At 35.6% G+C, this 20,552-nt stretch overlaps 1 protein-coding gene across 1 annotated transcript in view; it reads left to right on the plus strand.

The window, feature by feature from the left end:
- flrt1a (fibronectin leucine rich transmembrane protein 1a) overlaps positions 1–20,552 on the plus strand; it is a 59,266-nt gene that overhangs the window by 30,441 nt on the left and 8,273 nt on the right. The window contains exon 2 of the mRNA XM_026922497.3: positions 5,604–6,238. The gene's annotated coding sequence lies outside the window, so the exon portion shown is untranslated. The remainder of the gene's footprint in view (positions 1–5,603; positions 6,239–20,552) is intronic.

Genomic DNA, 20,552 nt, shown 5'->3' on the forward strand with positions numbered 1-20,552 from the left:
TGTAGCGCTCGTTGTGTCTACTCTAAGAGCAGCTGTTCGGCATAGACACATGTTCACTTGCAAACATTAACACACAGCCATTAATGTTAAAGCTATGCTCGCAGGAGAACATTCATCATTGTGTCACGCTGTTTGCATTTCTCCCCAAAACACACACACACACATGTATACGGACATTTTTGCCATGCCCTCACCAGTGAATTGGTTCAACGTCAAATTAATGGAAGCCTTCCTCATCCTGACAGTAATGCTAGCCTCCAACTTATTCTCCAATGAGTTCACGACCCCCCCCTCCCCCTCTCTCTTTCAAATGATGAATTGTGAGGAAAAAATAAGGTGCTGCTGTGTGCTGAATAGTTAAGCAGGTACACACACACACACACACACACACACTCACACACTAAGCACTCTGACATGCACAGATTAAGCAAATAAGGTGCATAAATACACAATCATTTTCCTAGAATTCAAACACGCACACATGGTGCTCCTTGAAGTACAGTGGATTTGTACATCAGATCAGAATTGGATGGAAGCATATGGTTTTAAAGAGAGGGACTGGGTTTTTTCACTCTCCAGACACGGCAGTCTGCAGAAGACATGCTGTGTTTTGTATGAATTTGAAAAGCTAATCTGTAAATTCTGCCCATCGCTCCCAAGTCAACACAATTCAAATTCCATTAGCACTCGGACCCAGACGGCTGGGGAAGGAAGATTTAGTAGGAAAGAGACACATACAATGAACGGGATGAGTTGGGACAGATTTTCAAATGTGAAAGGGTTGGATTAACGGATACAATGCATTTTCTATAAAGTAAAGTGATGTGCATATAAATCCAGAACAGGTGTGAAAGTACAGTATGGGTTGGTTAAATCTCACTCACTGTCTTTCTAAATCTAAATCCATTTCTCTGTCACTTTATACCTACATGTTCTTTGACTTAGAGATGCAGTCTGTTCTGGCTTAACATACCCGAGGTTTATATATTATCCATTAATACAATTATAATGTAAGTGCTTCATGGCATCCATCCCACAATTGATTTAAATAGTGAACATTCACTTTGCAATGCAATGCAGTCAAGAAATAAGAAATAGGCCTTTATACTTTGTATTCCATTTATATTAGTTCAAGGATCATTTGTGATGTTTAATAGCTAAATAATGTGAAACCTGATCAGTGTAATTTTAAAATATAATGGCAATAAATGGACAAATAGCATAGTTGCTTTCACCATTTTCTGCTTTAAGAAGTCTGTATTTAGCTCTAATCTACAGAAATATCTATAATGCCATGAAATTTTCATAGTAATTCTTAACAAATAAATATAGAGTTTTTTGCTTGGCTTGGTTATATTAAATGAATGATTCATGAAAATTAATGAGAAGGTGTTTGTGTCCTGTTTTGCCCTGGAGCTATGAGGTTTATGTAGCTAACAAATAAGTCAACAAAATCATTTTTGTAAATGCATGTCCAAATTTTAATGTACCTCCTTCATCATTAAGCTACTCAAGCTACATGAAAAACAATTAGTCAACTCCACTACAGTTCAGCTTTCAAACAGATTTGAGATGTTGTGTTATGAATATAAATAACTTGCCTCCTGGCTAATTCTACAGAATAATACCAAATATCTTTACCAAAAAAATTATTCTCGTTTTCAGAACAGTTATTCTGATTTTTCATTGTAAGACTAAACTATTTAACCACAAAGACATTTTTACCTATGTTTACCAAGGGTGTCAGTAATTCTGAAGTTGACTGTACTAATGTTTTGTTAGTATCCTCAAAGTATTCTTCAGAGTAAACATGCAACAAGCTCATATACAACTATCACATTTACAACTGTTTACATTTAAAAAAGTCTAAAGTAAGTACAGAACCACTGCAAGGGTAGTACAGAGTAAAAATAGTAAAATTTAAGTATACCTTTTAAAGAATATTCCATATGTAGGCTATATAATGCGCTTATAGCACACTTCAAATATGCTAAAGTGCTTTAACTTATGGAAAAATCACATATTTCATATGTGATTATGTGAAACCACATATGAAAATAAATACTGTAAGTAATTTGCAAAATTACATGAAAATAATGAGTTCTGTAAAAAAACAAAACAAAACATGAGCAACACCCACACCACCTACATTCCTGTTAATAAACCCGCATTACCATATTTATAAATATTTATTATATATGTTGGCAATTTCACTACAACTACCTCAGCCTGATGTTGCACAGCACTATATCGCACACACAACTGCACATATCTGCACGTTGTTACAAATATAGTCATATATTCATATAGTCACATTTATATATTTTTCCTCTTTCTACCTCTAGTTTATGTAAATTCTATTTTATATCACTGACAGTCGGAAAAAGCATTTCACTGAACATTGTACTGTGTGTGGTTTTGTGTGTGTGACAAATAAAATTTGAATTTGAAATAATGTGTAAAAGTCACATGTGAAAAATACCCTGTGAAGAGTCTAAAAACCACATGTGTAAATTTCACATGTAAAGTTTGTGTGCCTTTTCTGTAAGGGTTAAAACGAATTTACAAAACTAGGTTTTGGCTGAAATCATCTTTACTTATTAACTACATTAGCTTTATAGCTCCAGTGCAAAACTAGCCAAACCCCTCAGAGACCAAAACATGTCTTGGTTGATTGACTACATTTGGAGTAGAGGGGACATTGTCTAAATCTGATTTATTGCCAAACCATTCATTTAACACTGTCTGAATCTGGCAGCACATTTGGTACATTTTGCAGTGCTTGTACCGAGAACTAGCTGACAAACTGCTTTAGCTGCTAAGCTCAGACATTAACCTTTGCAATGCTTGTGTGGGTGTGTGCGAATCAGAGGACATCTCGACCTGTTATTTGCTTTCATTTGTGCTGTCAGCACAGGCAGTAATTTATTTGTCCCAAATCTCCTTCACATTCTCACTATCATGTTATCAGCCACATACATATATTCACACACATTTGTCTGACTATCCTTGTGAGGACCTTTCGCTGACATCATTATCAATGCAGTTAATAAATGCTAGGCCTACATCTTGATGCTATGCGTACATCTAACTTTGGCAACCCTCAGGAAACCTTTTGGCTCTTTTAGTATTGTAAATAAAAGATGCAGTTTTTTATGTTTAAAAAAAAGGTTTCCGTGTGCATCCCAACAATCTCAAAACTGTCAGATGTTCCTATTGGTCCACGTTTGGTCATTTTTTGTGACATTCAAGTATATATACTGTATACACATCTGTATCATATGTATTGTATATACATCTGTAACTTATATATATCTGTAACATATATTACACATAATCCAATGTGTACGACAAAAATTGGATGATGAATACCTAGAGAGACCTTTAAAATGGGATCTAAACATACCAAAATAAAGAAAGCTCCAGCATGACATACCCAATTCCCTGACCTTATTTAAAGGTTTTAGATGAAAAATTGAGTATGGATTTTGAACTTTTAGCTCTGTTTTGGCATTACACCCTAGAATCAGGAATTTACAGTGCATGTATTACTGATGAGAAGTTAATGTAACCCATAAGTTGGTACGCTTAGAAGAAGGTTAGGAGATCTTTAAAACCATTCATGAATGAAATGAATTCATCAAGTTTAAAAAGCCTGGAACTGTGCTCAGCTCTCAGATTCATCACACACATTTATGAGCAATCCAAATTTCAGTGCCGTCTTTCAGTTTCATAAAGCTTTCAACCACAGTGCAACAAACAACAAAAACAGCTGGATCATACAAAATATTTCTGCACATATTTATGACTTGTTAGTATTTGAAAGAACTCAGTCAAATCTCAAAAGTAATTAGATTAAGGGGTTCCATTTATTAGCTTGTTCAAAAGGGATCTTTTTGAAATTGTTAACAATGTGCACTAAAAACGTCTGCATTTCAGTACTGTTTTAACACACTCTTTTCATCTTTTCACTTGGGCTAATCCCTGTCAATATCTCCAGGTACTGTTCTAATTATTAGCTCAAATGAAGTTTGTTAGAGAGTTATTCGGGGTAGGTGATCAGTGCAGCAGTGTGCTGTTAGTACACAGTTCAGTTATCATTACCATTTAACACTCATATTCGCTGTACAGCGATGTGAGCATCAGCCAGTCAACAGCTTACCATTTTGTGTGGGAGACCTTTTTTCGGTGACAAAGAGAAAATATAAACATTGTTATAAACAGATTGTCCTGCAAATAGAAACACAATTGAAACTGTGAGACTACTGATATAAATGTCCCGTTTTTACACTTGCCAAAATTCATTACAACACGATAGCACTTTTTTTGAAAAATTATTTAAAATGTGAAGAACAAAACACATCTTTGTATATATGTTATCTCTACTTTGATTTCAGTGTTAAACAGTTAAACAGTCTTCTAAAACAGTCTTCTGATGAAAATATATTTCTATGGTTTTAGTCATATTTTGTCATTTTGTTATTAGCTCTTTAGTCAAGAGCTACAGAAATTTTAGGTTTTAAACTTTTTCCCCTTAAATTTCCCCAATGTTTTTTTTTTTTAATTTATGCAAACACAATCCTTTTAATTCTTCTTAAATGGAATGCCAGGTCATTTTATAAATGTGCATTCTAATTACAAGCATACTAAAGCCTTTCTCCACATTTGTTGAAGTGCGTTTGCTAAATGAAAGTGGCTAAATGTTGCAGTGCTTTTGCTAAATGAAAGTGGCTGACACTATCATACAGCTACGACTGTCTCCAACATGCACCAACTCCTTCGTAGGACCAAATTTAATACTCTAATTACTCTAATAAGCACATTTATTTATGTTGTGTATATACTGTTCACCTTTGTCTGTTTGATATTTTTGTTTTTATTCCTTAACTTTAGATATCATTCCATTCTAGCATATATTTGGAGTAGAAGGGTGAATTATTGTGTAGTTATTGTTTATTTTATGTCATGACAGAAAGGTCATTGATGAAAATTTTTGCTTTAGTTTTCATCAACAAAATAGTAAATGATACTAGGGCTGTAGTCAAGACTGCTTGATATAAGTCCTTTTCAAGGGCAAGCCTAGTTGGCTTCATTCATGTATTGATTAGACTGTTGATTAGGCTGTTTTCTAGAAGAAGGAATCACTTCTTGTCAATCTTTGTGCATGTGAAAACCATACACACATTATATTTTTTACAAGCTCTTGGTCAAGACCAAGACCATATTTAGCAAGAACAAGTCCAAGTACAAATGCAAATAATTCTGAGAGTCCAAGTCAATACAGAAAACATCTTGAGAATGGAATCGAGTCCAAGACCGGACTTGGGTATTGGACCAGGAAATGGAGCCCTTGCATTTCCAATAAAAACCTGCACCAAAAATCAACCCAAGATTCTGGCCCAAGATTCAAACAATTCTAATCCCATTATAATCCACTCACATTATTTCTGAAAGAGCCTAATCAACCATTCCAGCTTGAAAAAGGTACACTACCATTGTATCTGTTTCATTCTCAAAAAGGAGAAATTACTGTTAAAACCCCTTGCTTTTATATCAGCTATTATAACTTTATCTCTAATAAAAGCCTCCATTTGTTTTCTCAGGAGAACAAGGTCCCTTCTGGTCTAAACCAAGATCAATGGTCCCTCCTTCTTTCTGACCATCACTGGCAAGCACAAGGGATTTCAATTGAATTACCGGTGACGTCCAAGAGCATTTCCTTTACTCAATGTGAAAACAAATGCCAGCTTAAAGAAAAGTTACAGCACGCCAGGGATGGTGGGAAAAGATCAAGCATGGTGAGCAAAAACACAAGAAGCGTTTAGTCCATGATGCAGGACATTTGTGAGTGAGACAATCCATCTGGGTTATGACCAGCAAGGCCGTGCTCAGTGAGAAAGATCCAGAATAAAGGTGATGCTTTGATCACCTAACGGATTATCTTGTAAAAAAAACAATGAATCGGACCTCCATTATGTCCATCCCATGTCGTCTTTCTCCAGTTTGGGATTTCCTGATGACACCCCACACCCCTGAACTTCAGTCTGGTGTTTTTTAAGAATAAATACACGGATATCTCTTAAAACTCTCCTTCAAACCTGTGACTGTGTGGGAAACTCCAGAACATACATGGAGAAGGACACAAACACTTCAGTTTGGATGCTGATCTTTTAAGGCAGTGAAGTGGTACTCAGGCTTTACCCAGAGGGAATCAGCCTCACAATCCTCACAATCAAAGGTGATGTTTTTTTCTATCTTTAGGACTCCATCACTTCAAATATGCGTATGTGCTTCGCCTGGTTTACAAACAAGTCACCTGAATATAGGGTTGATTGCATAATCATTAGCTGCTTATATTAAATTAGCATTTGTGATTGATATACACGTCAGTGCGTCTTTAAGATTCTGGAGTTGTGGTCCTCACTGAGCCTCAGATTATTAGTGGTTTTCCAGTAGACAGTCTGGCTTGGCTCAGCTAAATACCAGTGGTGAAATGACTACAAAACACACTGGCTTGAGTAAAAGTAATGCTACTGTAGTAATAATTCACTTGAGTAAAAATAAAAGTAGCGATCAAGAAAGTTACTCAAGTAAAAATAAATAAGTCATCTAGTAGAAAACTATAAAAAAGTTCTATCCATTTTTGAACAATTATATTAACTTACCAAGTGAGCCATGCTGAAGCGAACACCATGTTGATTCTCAGTAGTATGTAAAGAAAGGGAACCTTAGTTGGCTAATTAATTTTGCCTAATCCAGTTGGGGGTTTCAGTAGCCTGCTTTGTTCATTAGCTCATATTAATTCATGCATGTTTCCAGCTACATACTTAGCTATAGTAAAGATACCCCTTAGGCATTATTCCGAGCATTAACTATATTCTGTAGCAGCACAATATTTAACACAACAGCCAGTCACTACTGAACATCAAAGTGACATCTTAATTTTAACACAGAGCTTTTGGCTAGCTCTGAATAGCTCACTTAGCTAGCTAATGGCTTACCGAGTTTTTTTTTAACCTGTGAAATGGCGATATCTTCACAGGTTTTGGCTCACATAATATGTACATGATTATCAGGCAGACTCCTTTTAAGCATTTAAAACTACAGATACCTGATAAATTGGGCCAGGGATGCTCATCTGTATCCACTGTCTCAGACATTGCTGCTCCTGAGTAAACATTTAAAGTCTAGACCTTCGAAAGGAAACTGCTTTATTTTACTTGGGACTCAAAGTTACATTATTTTTTTAAATTGCACATCACAGTCTTCTGGGGGTGAATGCATTAATTTTTACTATGTAATATTGATCAAAAATAAATACAGCAAAGTTGAATAACTTATTTGAAAGAAAAAAAAAACTCAAGTAAAAGTACTATTATTTAATTGTACTCAAAAATGTACTGGTACAGTGACCCATGTACTATAACAAGAGTGCATGTAGTTTGTTACTTTCCACCCTGAAAATTACCCATAATCCATGATGTTGTCACACCATCACCAAGCAAGTTGTACCATATTTAATTACCCATGCTGATTTTGGTGACCATTCTTCCCCAGGTACCATACGAGCCGTATCAGGACATAAGGGTGGAGCTGGGAAAAGTACAGATTAATATGTCTGACTGGAACCACTTCTTTACTGGCACACACATCTTCAGTAGTGTGATGTATTGTCTTCCAAAGTTTCTCATTCTTTCCGAAACTCCTTCTTTTCAGGAGAATTTAAGAGGTCAGCAATTTAAATATGTGGTTTTAAACAGCAATTTAATATGTCAGATTTATTTAGATTTCTTTACCCACAGTAATATTTTCTTATCACATTTTATTATCACAAATAAGATCTGCCATTTTCTAGCTGGGGCAAATTACTAATGGCTTCCTATTTACTTTTTTGAGCTCTATATAGGATATAACATAAGGGAGCTGAGCACCCTACCTAGTGCCTGCATTAATAGCATAGGAAGATATTTGAGTTTCAGCACAGAAAATGCATGACTGCTTGTGTGTGTCTGACATCATTTGACAAGTTTCACACTCAAACTCCTCTGTATTTTCACTAAAGATTAAAGTATTAGCTTACTTGGCTGTATTTCGGCAGCCATTAAGTGAAAGTTTCCTCCTGCTTATTTTCTCGAAGCATTTAAAGTGTTGTTATTTTTTGCACACTGCCATTAAAACATACTTGCTCTATCTTGTGTTAACTTTCAATCTATGAGAGAGTAATGCGGCAATGCCACATAAATTTTAATCATGAGTAGATTTTAATACTCTTGCCACCCAATAACCTCCAGAGATGCTCCTCCTACTTTCACGGTTATAATTATACAACAGGAAAGCGACACACACTCAGCCAGGATATGAATAGTCCTCCTGGGTTCGCATTTATTACCAAACTGGAGAAACGCTGTTTGGATACAACTTTCAAACTCAGACCCAAACCAATACTACAGCTTTCACACTTTCATTTATAGATGTTCCTAACTTTATATGGAATTTTACATATTAAGAGGCCGTAATGATGATATTAGTAGGACGTTTTCTTTAAAAAAAAAAAAAAAGGAAATGAAAGAAAAGGAAAGGAATGAAAAGAAACACCTATTGAAATAATGACTACCTTAGGTACTATAGCCACTTAGCTTGCTATGACTTTATCTTCTTTGTTAACTTAAAAACCAGGTGTTGCTTAATTGCCTAGCTGTGATTATCTATCTATTCGCTGATAATTAATCATAAATATTCAGTGGCATTAGGCTATAATTCATGTAATTACCTGCACATAGCGGGAGTACTGCCCACTGTACTATGAAAAATACACAGGTTGTGGATTATTCTAAATGATATAGCATTAGAATAGTATGTAATACCAATGGTTTTTCAGTAAGACATTTAAATATTTTATTCATTTTATTCTCAGTATAGATTTAGAGTTGTTTCATCTGCTAATGTCAAATTTGTGCTGGTAGCTGACAGATTTCCTGTTATAATGCTGTTTTAGGAGATTTACTGTGGTCACACAGTGTACTGTGAAGCAGTTAATGAATCTGCGTATTGAATATCCAGGGATTCATTAGAATATCTTACAACCTGTGTAGGAGGCTGAAAGCTTTCTACAGTTATGGTTAATAATTTATTTGCCATTTATTGCAACAACTGTGAGTTTTTAGCTCTCATCATCAAACTACTGCCTAGTCTTAGTTTTCAGATTTGACACTGCCTAGTTAGTATTATCTCTATGCAAGAGAATAATAAGATGATTTTTTGTGTATTCAGCTATGGTACAAATTAATACCGTAATAACAAAAGTGCTGTTTCACTTTGAGCATGAGCATGTCTTACTTATTTTCAATATTTTCTATGAAAAAAATATTTTCTTTTTTTATGTACCTTCAGTATAAATAAATCTTCTCTTACAAAATATTCAACTACCCAAAGGTCATCAGCTATTAATCTATTCAAAAATCATTTGTGCAGTGGTATGGCACGAATGCAGCTAATTTCATCAGTTAAAACGTCATAGTGAATTAGGGCTATTGTCATCTCAACCAGATGAAATAACATTTCTCCATTTTGACAAAACAGAATGGAATAACCTTTATGATTTTTTTCAATGATTTTTATCTGCTTAAACACCAGATATTAGGAAAATTATGCAATCTGTCTCATTTTTCCCCCCGATTTTCTTTTCTTAAAATCCTCATATAGATCCTCAATATAATTTACCAATCAAGGAATTCATTGTGGTTATATGATATGTATGCTCAAATAAAATCTAGCGTATATGCGATTTGAGACACATTTTAAATCAAGCATGATGAACTTTTTCTACCCATGAGGAGGAAATTATTGCTGAGCGTCCTGACTAGCAGAAAACACATATGGACTGTATAAAACTAGCAATTCTGCAAATGTAATAGCAATGCTGTGAAGAAAAAGACTTCAGATAGAGTCAGTGCTTTCTGAGGCAGGGCCAGTGATGATAATCCAGCAGCAGAAACTATTTTCTGTCCAACAGAACACCAGTGTATAGCTTCACATCATGACATGATGGGATCGATTGGTGTGGAAGAGGAACATGCATGTTAGAGGATGATGCTGAATGAGACTGTGTTATTGCAATCCGATTACAGCCGTATGTGGGAAGAGGGGCGTCGCTGGATTGTTTTTGTGTGGGTGAGGATTTTCATCAGCTGTAAGAAAAAAGGGCAGAACAAGAAAGGATTAAAGGAGTGGAGTGGAAGAAGACAGAGCAGAAGAGATGAGAAAAAGATTTTTTTTTTTTGCTCATGAAAGAAGGAAACAGGCAGCAAAAAAAAAGAGACAGATGAAATGAGAGAATCAAAGGCAAACGAATTTAGAGGAGGGGGAAATGAAAGGGGTTTATGGACAGGAGGAAGAGCTAGATTATGAGTGTGTGTTTGTGCATGTGTGTGTGTTTGTGTGTGTGTGTGTGTGAGAGAGAGAGAGAGAGAGAGAAGGAAAAAGACAGGCTGAAAAAAGGGGCATGATGAAACAGAAGGGTTTGCATGAAAGCAGCAGAGAGAAATTGCGACTCAATCAGCCACCTTGTTTCTTATTCAGAGCACGTTCAGATATGGACTATAACGGACGAGAAAAAGAGAGAGCGCAAGGGAGCGAAGGAGAGGCAGACCGAGATGAAGGGAGAGATAGAGGTTGTTCAATTTGAATTTAAACACACTGCCATCTTTTTATCTAACCAAAGATGATGGATTGCATACAAATGCAATACTCAGACATACTAAGCACTAGAGCCTAAGCACACACACACACACACACAGATGCAGCCTGAAAGTTTTTTTGCCCCTACATAGGGGAATACATATATACACACACTCACAGAGTTGACAATTTACATTTGACAGAAGTGGGGGAAAAAAACTTCATAAATTGAATACAAGATGTTAGCAAGTGACTGAGGCTTGCATCCCTGCATCCATTTCAGAAAATCCAACACAGCGACTCAATAAAAAAAAGATTAGCAGATCACAATAATACATTTTAACACGCTGGTACAAATAAAGCCGTCACCTTTTCACTGCGCTGCACTGCATAAAGAACAGTAGCTCGTTAAAATCCCCTAGCACACTATAAAAGTCTGCGAAAGCTTCTGCCTCTAAAGGTAGCAGAATACCAACACTCCAAAGCACAGTATAACACTACAGCTCTAAAACACACTAGCTAGGATGCTAGCTGACTATTACTCTGTGAGACTAAAACATATACTAGACTCCCTGGCACACTAAAAGCAAAACGCATACTAGCATATTAGCACATTAAAGCACATTCTTAAGGCAAGCATTGTGTAGGTAATAGCACACCATTACACATAGTAAGCATCATACCACATCACTCATGGATTCTCATGGATTGATCAGAAGGTGTTGATTAATTTTCTGTAACAGCAGTTCTGACAGTAGTGCTAGCTGTATTTCAAATCACAGGTTTCTATTAATGTGCTTGTTCTAGTACATTATCATTTCTATAGTTACAACTCATTCACAGAGACTTGTATTGTAGATGCTATACATAATCAATAGTTAAAAATGTGTTGTTATTTAACAAAGAAATATGTATACTTTTTGATAATTTCCTATAACATCATGCCCCATTGTGTTTTATTCCTTACTTATAACAGTGCAGCCCCTACCTAAGATGCTAGCATGCTAGATTACTAGCATTGATGTATAAAGTACACTATACTGTATATAAGCAAAAGTAAAGATAGATTTCTGGATAAACAAGCCAAGTTAAAGCAACATGTTTAGAAAAGTACTCAAGTAAAGGTTTTAAAGTATCTGATATTATGGGCCACTATTTTTGTGATCACAATGCAAACACAAAACCTGAGGCATAAAATCACAGTGTAGCAGAGTGTGGGTGTAATAATATTGTAATGAGCTAGATTGATTGACAGCCTGTCTGTGACTGCCAGCCTGCTACGCCATTCAAGAACTAAATATGTTCTTAAATACAACAGTGCAAGTGGAGAGAATCTGGATTTTTTTCAGCTTTACATTCACAGTTATCACAGTAGGCCATTCTTGCTAGGTTATCTCTTGCTCCCTAGGGTGGATTTTGCTTACTAGTTTAGCTTGTGCTTGCTAGGTTAGCTTTTTTGGTAATACGTTATTTTAAGGAACACATATTAGTGGCTAATGAAGGCCTTGTTATTTGTTTCATAAAGCCCTAATTAGACAGTTGTAAAGAGTTTATTCACTGTGAATTAATCTTTATTCATAAACACCTATATTAATTCACAATTTGAGATCTGTTGTGTGAAAATTACTAATAAATGCATTATCAGTTGTGATAATGTGGAATTAATGTTTTGTTAATCATTGTTGTGTAAGGAAGAAGGATAGTTGCGCTCAAATGAGACAAATATGTCCTCAGGTGCGTGAAGCAAGAAAATTTTCAAAATCCAAGGCAGAGGCTGTCTTCAGACTGAATGAAAACCAGACCACGAAGGTCTATTAAAATATATAGTTATTATTTTAGATTTTATTTGCATAGTGAAAAAAGTACAAAGATCATTGAGTTAAAACAGACCAATGAGCAGACGTTACAGCCCATAGCTTTCTTCAGTGCTCTTAATCATTGTTGTGAAAATGATGCCACATAAATGAATAATCTAAATTCATCTTTTGTTAGTGTATGATACATATTATACCTGTAGATTCTAGGGAGCATCAAGTGACTTGCAGTTTATCAGTTTAAAATCTTTTAAAATCTGAATAAGTCACTAAATTTATGATATGTGTTCTATATTCTAAAGTAGAGTTTTTATTGTCACTAATTTGTAGCTAAAAAGCACAAGTTTTTAACAAGTCAAATTATGTCGAAATTATTTTATGTCGTTGATAGCAAAAAAAAAAAAAAAATGCCAACAGGCCAGTATGTGTTGCATCCACAAAGCCGTGACCTCCAAAGCAGAAATAACAATTGTCTTATCTCTTATCTCTTGTCTTATCTGAAAAATAACACTGTAGGGCATTGACGTAACAGCATTTGAATTTTATTGAAATGTATATGAATATTATAATATGGGACATGTATTGTAGTATTAGTGCCTTCAGAAGTCTGCAGAAGTCACCTGAAGCCACCAGAACCTACAGGGATAACATGTTGGTAATTTTACACTAATATGCTATGAATTTAGACAATTAATTAATGCCCAGTTGTTTGCATAATGAGGGCATTTAATAATTTATCACAACTAATAATGCATTAATTAGTCATTTTCAAACAACATATCCCCAATTATGAACCAATACGAGTGTTTATGAATAAAGTCTAATTCGTAGTGAATAAACCATTTACAAGTGTTTAGTTTACATTTTATCAAACAAAGAACAAGACCTTAATTACACCCTAATATGTGTTTCAAAAAAAAAAAAAACCTTTTTTATTCACAAGGTTAGGTTTTACCTGCAAGCTTTGCTTTTACTCACTAAGTAAACTTTGTCGTTTTTGCTTTTACTCATTAGTTTAGTTTTTATCTGCTAGGTTAGCTTTTATTCACTAGTTTAGTTTTTTGCTCATTAGGTTAGCCTCATCATTAGGGCTGGAAAATAACTTTGTAGATCCCCAGCCACTGTAGCTAGTTTACACGCCCAGTAGTGTTTCTACTAGTCAAAACATTGCCATGTTGTGGTGTGTGTATGTGCAACATATCATTAGCTAGTTCATACTAAAGCCAAATTGTAAGAGGAGATAATCGAGTAGGAGCACCCAAGTGTCTGGTAAATTAACAGAGTTCCCCGCCAGTGCCAGATTTTACCCTCATTTGGTGAGTGATATTTTTAAGCCCTGAACATCAGCCTTGTGATTGGTGAGGGTGAAGGTTCTGTGAGATTAACTGCCTGAAAAGCAGAAAGTTCTGTAAAAGGATATGTAGATGAAGAAAAGTCACCCTTATGCTGCAGACTGTGACCAACATCAATGCCATTAGAAAGAAATCACAGATTTTGCTTCCCTGGGACTTTAATTTAGCCTGTGATTAAGTGAGTGAACAATCAGACCCGTCTCAAAGGGTAAGCGAAAGGGGCAGTCGATCAAAGCCCTGAACTGACTATCAGCTAAGATTATAGCAAGAAATGGATGTTGAGATATTTCTGCAATCAGCAAAGCAGCTATCGAGAACTCTAGCTAAATGTTTTCTTTTGAAACATTATTTTTAGTAAACTGTAGATCACAAACTAATGTTACTCAGAGTGCACTTTGTCATATGAGTAATTAAACAACATTGCTCAGTTAGCAAGTGAGAAGTTCTGACAGGTTGCGAGGGATGGAAATATATTATGCCCATGGCAGAAAGCATCAACTGTTAGAGATCTATTAGAGTATGTGTGAGAAATTATTGTATTATTGATCATAGAGTGTGAGTTTATGGTAGAAAGAAAGAATCAATAATCACGTGCTGGCTGCTCTGTTGTGTGTGAAGTATATTTGTATTCCATCATTTAATTTTAATGGTATTTTTAGGGTTTAAATTTTGACATGAAACAGTTATAGAAATGGAAATGTGGACATGTCTACAGCTATGGAAATTCAAGTCCTTAAGTGTTTAAAAATTGCTTAATTTCCTATGGTGTCATTCGTACTCTGGTTATGTGCTATCATTTATTTGTATCCACACACCATGCATAAGCCATATTCCCTCATCCTAGGCTCTGGAACAAAAATATTGCCTTGGGTCCTGCACACCACTGGAAGTGTGTGTTTATGTGAATTTGTTCATTTGTGCTGATTTAAATTTGAAGCAAGTAATAAGTCTAGATAAATGAATTGAATAAAGTTAAGAAATTCATTTGCCTAGCTTGCAAAAAAAAAAAAAAACTAATCCTGTTAAGAAAAATTCTAATCACAAAACTGTAGAATGCTAAAGCACCGTGACTCCCGAATTAAATACGTAGCCAGCTGTCAGCTCTGAACCCAGAGTTGTTTGAAAGAAAGGCTAAAGCAACGTGATTAAGAGATGCAGAGGGAAGGAAGAACTGAGGAAAGATGGGCAGAGATGTGTATAATTTGCTTGAATGTGAAATTTGCTTGCATGCTGCACGACTGTCGGAGTCGCCCTACTTAATGACAGTGACAGATTAATCACATTCGAGACTGATGCAGCATTTGAGGACACTGCAGTTACATCCTGAGAGCAGAAACCATACAGTCCATTAAAGTATAGTATCCACATCATGAATGAATATTTATTTGCAGAGAAAAGAAAAAGTACTATTCCAGAATGAAAATAGGTTATGCTCCTTGCTCTCTAGAGGAGATTGACTTGTAACCTAGTTGTAAGGGAAACCCTCTGTTGGAGAGTTCTGCATAGAACCTTTAAGGGACCATCAACCTCAGAGGGACAAACCATTTATAATCCTTTACATACACAACATGTATATGTGTTTTTATATTTAGATGGTGGTTGTCTGACTCAACCAATTGACTGATTGATGAATGTGATGATTCTGTGACAGTTTGACTAATTAATGGTCTGCATTATTTCGTCCGTATTTGTTATTTAGTTACAGTATACGTCACTTGGCTGTGATGACAATAATGGAATGTGGGTCCTGCATCTGTTGTCCTACAGAAACAAATAACACACCAATATACAATCATATAGACACAGAGTGCCAAAAATACCCCAACACACTGCAATGTGTATGTTTAGTTGTGTGTGAGTGTGTTGGGGTATTTTTGGCACTCTGTGTCTATATGCTGAGAATGTCCACCACCCAAATCAGACCTAGTCAGTTGCGAATCTGTCATGGTCCATCTGCATTGATGGACTGTGTAAAGTGACAGATGAACTACAGTCTGTAACTGTATGAGAGTAGATGTCACAGATGAAAAATAGCAAGTGACTGTGGGTAGAAGGTGATACCTGGGAATTGCACAAATACACCCAGCACTGGACCATATTGAGACTTGGCGACTTAATGCTGAAATCCATTGTACTCGGACCTTGGAAAAACCAACCTCGACATGCAAAAGTGCAATGGAGCGGCCATTCAACTCAGCAAGCAGCTCAAACAAGATCCACCAAGCCTGAGTTCTCTGACTTAAACACACCTGATGTCACAACCTACACTATTTGCGTTGTGAAATGATGTTTTAACAGCTTTGAAAGTTTAGATTTGTAAAGTAATTCTGTTGATTTACTAGTTTCTCATGTGTCTCATTGCTAATCACACAGAAATAATCCATGTAGATCTTCTTTATATGTTTATCAAATTCAGAGACTAGACATACAAATATGGTCTTGCTCTTGGCATTCATATTTTTCCAAGCCAAAGCACTGGAACGTGTTTAGATCGGAACTCAGGAAAATCGACTTGGAAACTTCTGTTCTGAGTACAATGGACTCATAAGGAAAGTTACATGTATTCAGTCTGGTTATGCAGTTGATTAAGGTGATTTTCTGAGCTCCCCCCATACAGATTATGCAAGCATGTAGCTCACGGTTCTAAAGTTGCCAGATTTTTCTTGAGTAGAGGCATCTGAGTCAGTGTTTTTTATAGCATCTAGACTATCACCTTTAAACACAAGCACTTGACTTTAAGCCCTTAAAAAAATTCAGGGATAGAAAATACGGACTGAAAAATAAAATCAAATTTTTTCTTTGGTTTCAAATGTAATACGATATAGCATAAAAGCAAGAGTTTAAAAATGAATAAATAAAACAGTCTAATACAATGATAGATGAATACGAATGTGGCATGCGTTAAAATACAAATAATATAAGTCTTGTATATTAACATTGCTGTATATTGCTGCATGAATAGTCTTAAATGTAATTTTTAACATTAATCACTACAAATTTGGTTTCATTTAACAATATGGCTTCCACCCTCATTATTTGCCATCTTACAAAATAGCATAGTATATCCTATTATTTTGCATGTGATTTTTTTTATATCATGTCCCGACAGCTGCTCATGCACACAAGTTAATGAAGCCACAAGATATTAAATCGAGGTCATGAAATCGTAATGTGTGTGCAGGATTTAGGCTATTTTATTATGCTTTTAATTCGCTATTTTAAGTTTTTGAATTACAGGTCAGTGGGGCAACAGGATTGGAGCTGGGAACTTTTAATTTCAAGAACAGAACAAGACTTCATGAATTGCATCATGTTGCCCCAAGTGTGTGTTCCTTGTCTCATTGCTTTATTTGAATATTTTCATATATAGTAATATAGATTTTTTTTGTTTGTTTGTTTTTTTTTTGTTTCTGGGTGGCAGACTGTAATTTTGCTGTGGATTGGGGGATCAGGAGTCTGTGCTGTCTGGTCGTTCGTGCTTTAAGGATTAATATTTAATCTTCAATTTGTTGAGGAGGGACATTGATTCAAATGAATTCCATGGCAACAGGTTTTGATGTGCAGAATAGGCTCCTCGATGGACCAACAGGGATTTGGTTAGTAAATGCTGGACAGGGAGAGGGAGGAAGGAAAGCAGGAACGAGGGAGCAATAGAGAGTTAGTAACTTTTATTACTGTTTAAAAGCTCTTTAGCTGAACCCTGGCTGGCAGGTGTAGTATTTTCATTTTGAAGAAGAACTGTGCTTGTTGCTTCATAATTTTGAGAAATGTCTTTGAGAGCAGCAATAGTTTCCAAAAATATTTGTAACATATATTGGAAAAGACTCTTTGGATGGTTAACGTTTGTACCTTTCTAAAGAGGTTCTACTAGGAAGCTTTTTGGAAAGGAAAACCCTCTGTTGTAGGGTTCTACATAGAACCTTTAGAGTTCCCCTACTGGAATTCTTTGTTTAGACAAAGAATTGTTTCTACACAAGAAAAATCTTGTGAGCACATGATGTGGTCTTTGTATAAGGAGATGCACTATATTTAACATTCTTGGAAGTAAGTTTCAGTAAGTTTTCTACCAAAGGGAGAAACTTTACACCTTCCAGATTCTCATTAACATGACAAGCTGAGTTTTTTGTGTCTTATAAATGTCAAGAAAGAGAAAAATAAAGCTATTTAGAGAATGACTGTTTATAGCTGCTATAACGTAAGTGATAACAGGAACTAACTTGAATAACAGGTATAAAACACTTCACCTTCAAAATCATCACCTTAGGGGTGGTAAGAGTAACTCTACTTAATACTGTGCCACCCCATCCTTGATGATTTTCCTATAACAGCATGTCCCATTGTGTTTTATTCCTGGCATATTAAACAGTTTAATACTCTACATAAATTATATTTAATGGCTTCAAATGACATATTCAGGGCAATTTTAAGACACCTTCTGTTCTGACAGAAATAAAATTCTTGCAGTCATGCGTCACAGTCAAGCTTCATTGACTTGAATTATGCAATGCCTGGATGACAACCAAATAACCTTATTAGGCAGAAAATGAAAAGAAATGAAGAGATGGACAGACGGATGGGCAGATGGACGGATAGATGATTCATCCGAGAATGACCATTAACTTTCTCCCCTATGTTCATGCTTCCTTTCCTATTCCCTCCCACCATCTCTCTCTCTTATTCTCATCATATCACTTTTTTTTTCTCTCATCCATCTCTTTTATACATCACCCCCTCATGTGTTTTGATCAGCCTGCATCTCTCTGTTCTCCATTGCAATTCGCATATATAAAAAGTTGTTATTTATGGACATGCATCAGCAGATAGCAGCCTACTTGGCTTTATCCTCTGCTCACCATTGAATATGGCCATATCTTCCCATGCGCCAGTGGTACCCTTCTGATAAACCGTTATTTTTATTTCGTACACTCACGCGTGACACCTGGCAGCACCAGATATGGTTTTATTGTAATGCGGTGAATTTTATGAGGGAGTGATAACAGAGCTGTGGATATGCTCTGTCTCTCTTGCTCAGGCCTGTCCCAGGGTCCCTCGATGTAAATTGATATAGTCCCAAGCTGCCCTCACACTGCCTGGAATATTGGAGGAGTGTGGCTTGGTGGGGGCACTAAGGCGACATGCCGTCTGGACAGCCCCATTTCAGCCTGTCCCCTAGTGATTCATGCGTATTTCTCACACACACACACACACACACACACACACACACACACACACTCACACACACAAATGTTAAGGGACCACACATACATGCACTTAAATGGTCAAGCACTCATGCATCCACACACAAAAATACATATGTGAGGTTCCTCAAGTGACCAAGACCAGATCCTCAGTGTTGTGTTGCAAAGTATACAAATGTATTTTCTGCCAACATTACTAACACTTGATCAAATGCACAATTTTTATTTGTAGATGTAATTGGAACATCACACACAACAAACACAACTGTACAGTATGTGCAATTACTATGAGAAGATCTAGGGGTAGTTACAGAGGCAGTTGCTTATTCAAAACATTTATTTGTAGAATGTCATAAATTCTTCAGTCAAATTACATTTTAAATCATGCTCTAAATTTGTATACTTTGTTCATGAGACTACCTTTTTGTTACTAGCATAGTTGTAAAGGTCTGAAGGTGCGAGACCACCTTAAAACCAATAGGAACACAATAAACTGAATTTGTTTTGTTTATACTGTATTGATCTATTGTTGGAAAATTATACAAAATTACATAGAGACAACTTTTTCTCATATCTTGCTACAATACCATTATTGTTAGAGTGTAACTGTCAGTGAAGGCTGGTCATGATAATTAATGGGAAGGCTAAAACATTTTACTACCTATCAGTAACTCAGCTTTACTATTATGAATCCATTATGGTTAAGCCTTATAACTCAAGGTCTCACAGGCATAAAACTGTTACACCTACACATAGAAACACATTCATTGAAAGACAGGCAGCACCATTTGTGATTGCTATTTTTTTTTTTAAAGGGAAGTGTTTTCAAGTCCATAATTATGTCGTGTCTCTTCTGAATAGCAAGCATGGTAAATAGAGAAGCTGTCGCTTGCCATTAGACAGTTCTTTCACTCAAACCACACAATAGTTGTGCCATCCCTGAGTATAATTTGTTTGTGTAGTCTACTGACTTGTAGTTTGTAGGCATTTTGAAAAAATCAGTGATCGAGAAAGAAAACCACCTTTAGGTTTACTTTACTTTAGGTTTTAAAATATATCTTTTTTATCTAGTTTTACCAAGTGTGATCATTTGACATGATTGTTAATAATAGGCTGCATGAATTCTGTATATTTTTCTTACAACTATTGGTGGTGCTGTAAAAATAATCCACTTGAAGCTATTTGTTTAAAGCAAATAAAACTATATTGAAAATTGATTCTTATTTTTATGTATAGTATGTTTGTTAAAAAATAGAGGGAAGGCTTAGCCATGCAAACTCGTTTATACCAGTAAGCCCTTATAGTTCGCACAACAAAGTTGCATATTTTACACGTTTTGTTTATTGACCAAGTTTTGGAATAAAAAGATTTGTCAGTATATGTCAATAAAATTAAATCATATCTATTTAAGCTATGTTATATTTTTAATCGTTTTAATATTTTTAATAGTTTTTTTAATAATCTTCTCTTGAGCACCTGCTTAATCATTACACTCACAACTCCATATGCTC

Source organism: Pangasianodon hypophthalmus, chromosome 27 (genome assembly GCF_027358585.1).
Source record: "Pangasianodon hypophthalmus isolate fPanHyp1 chromosome 27, fPanHyp1.pri, whole genome shotgun sequence".
Taxonomy (NCBI): domain Eukaryota; kingdom Metazoa; phylum Chordata; class Actinopteri; order Siluriformes; family Pangasiidae; genus Pangasianodon; species Pangasianodon hypophthalmus.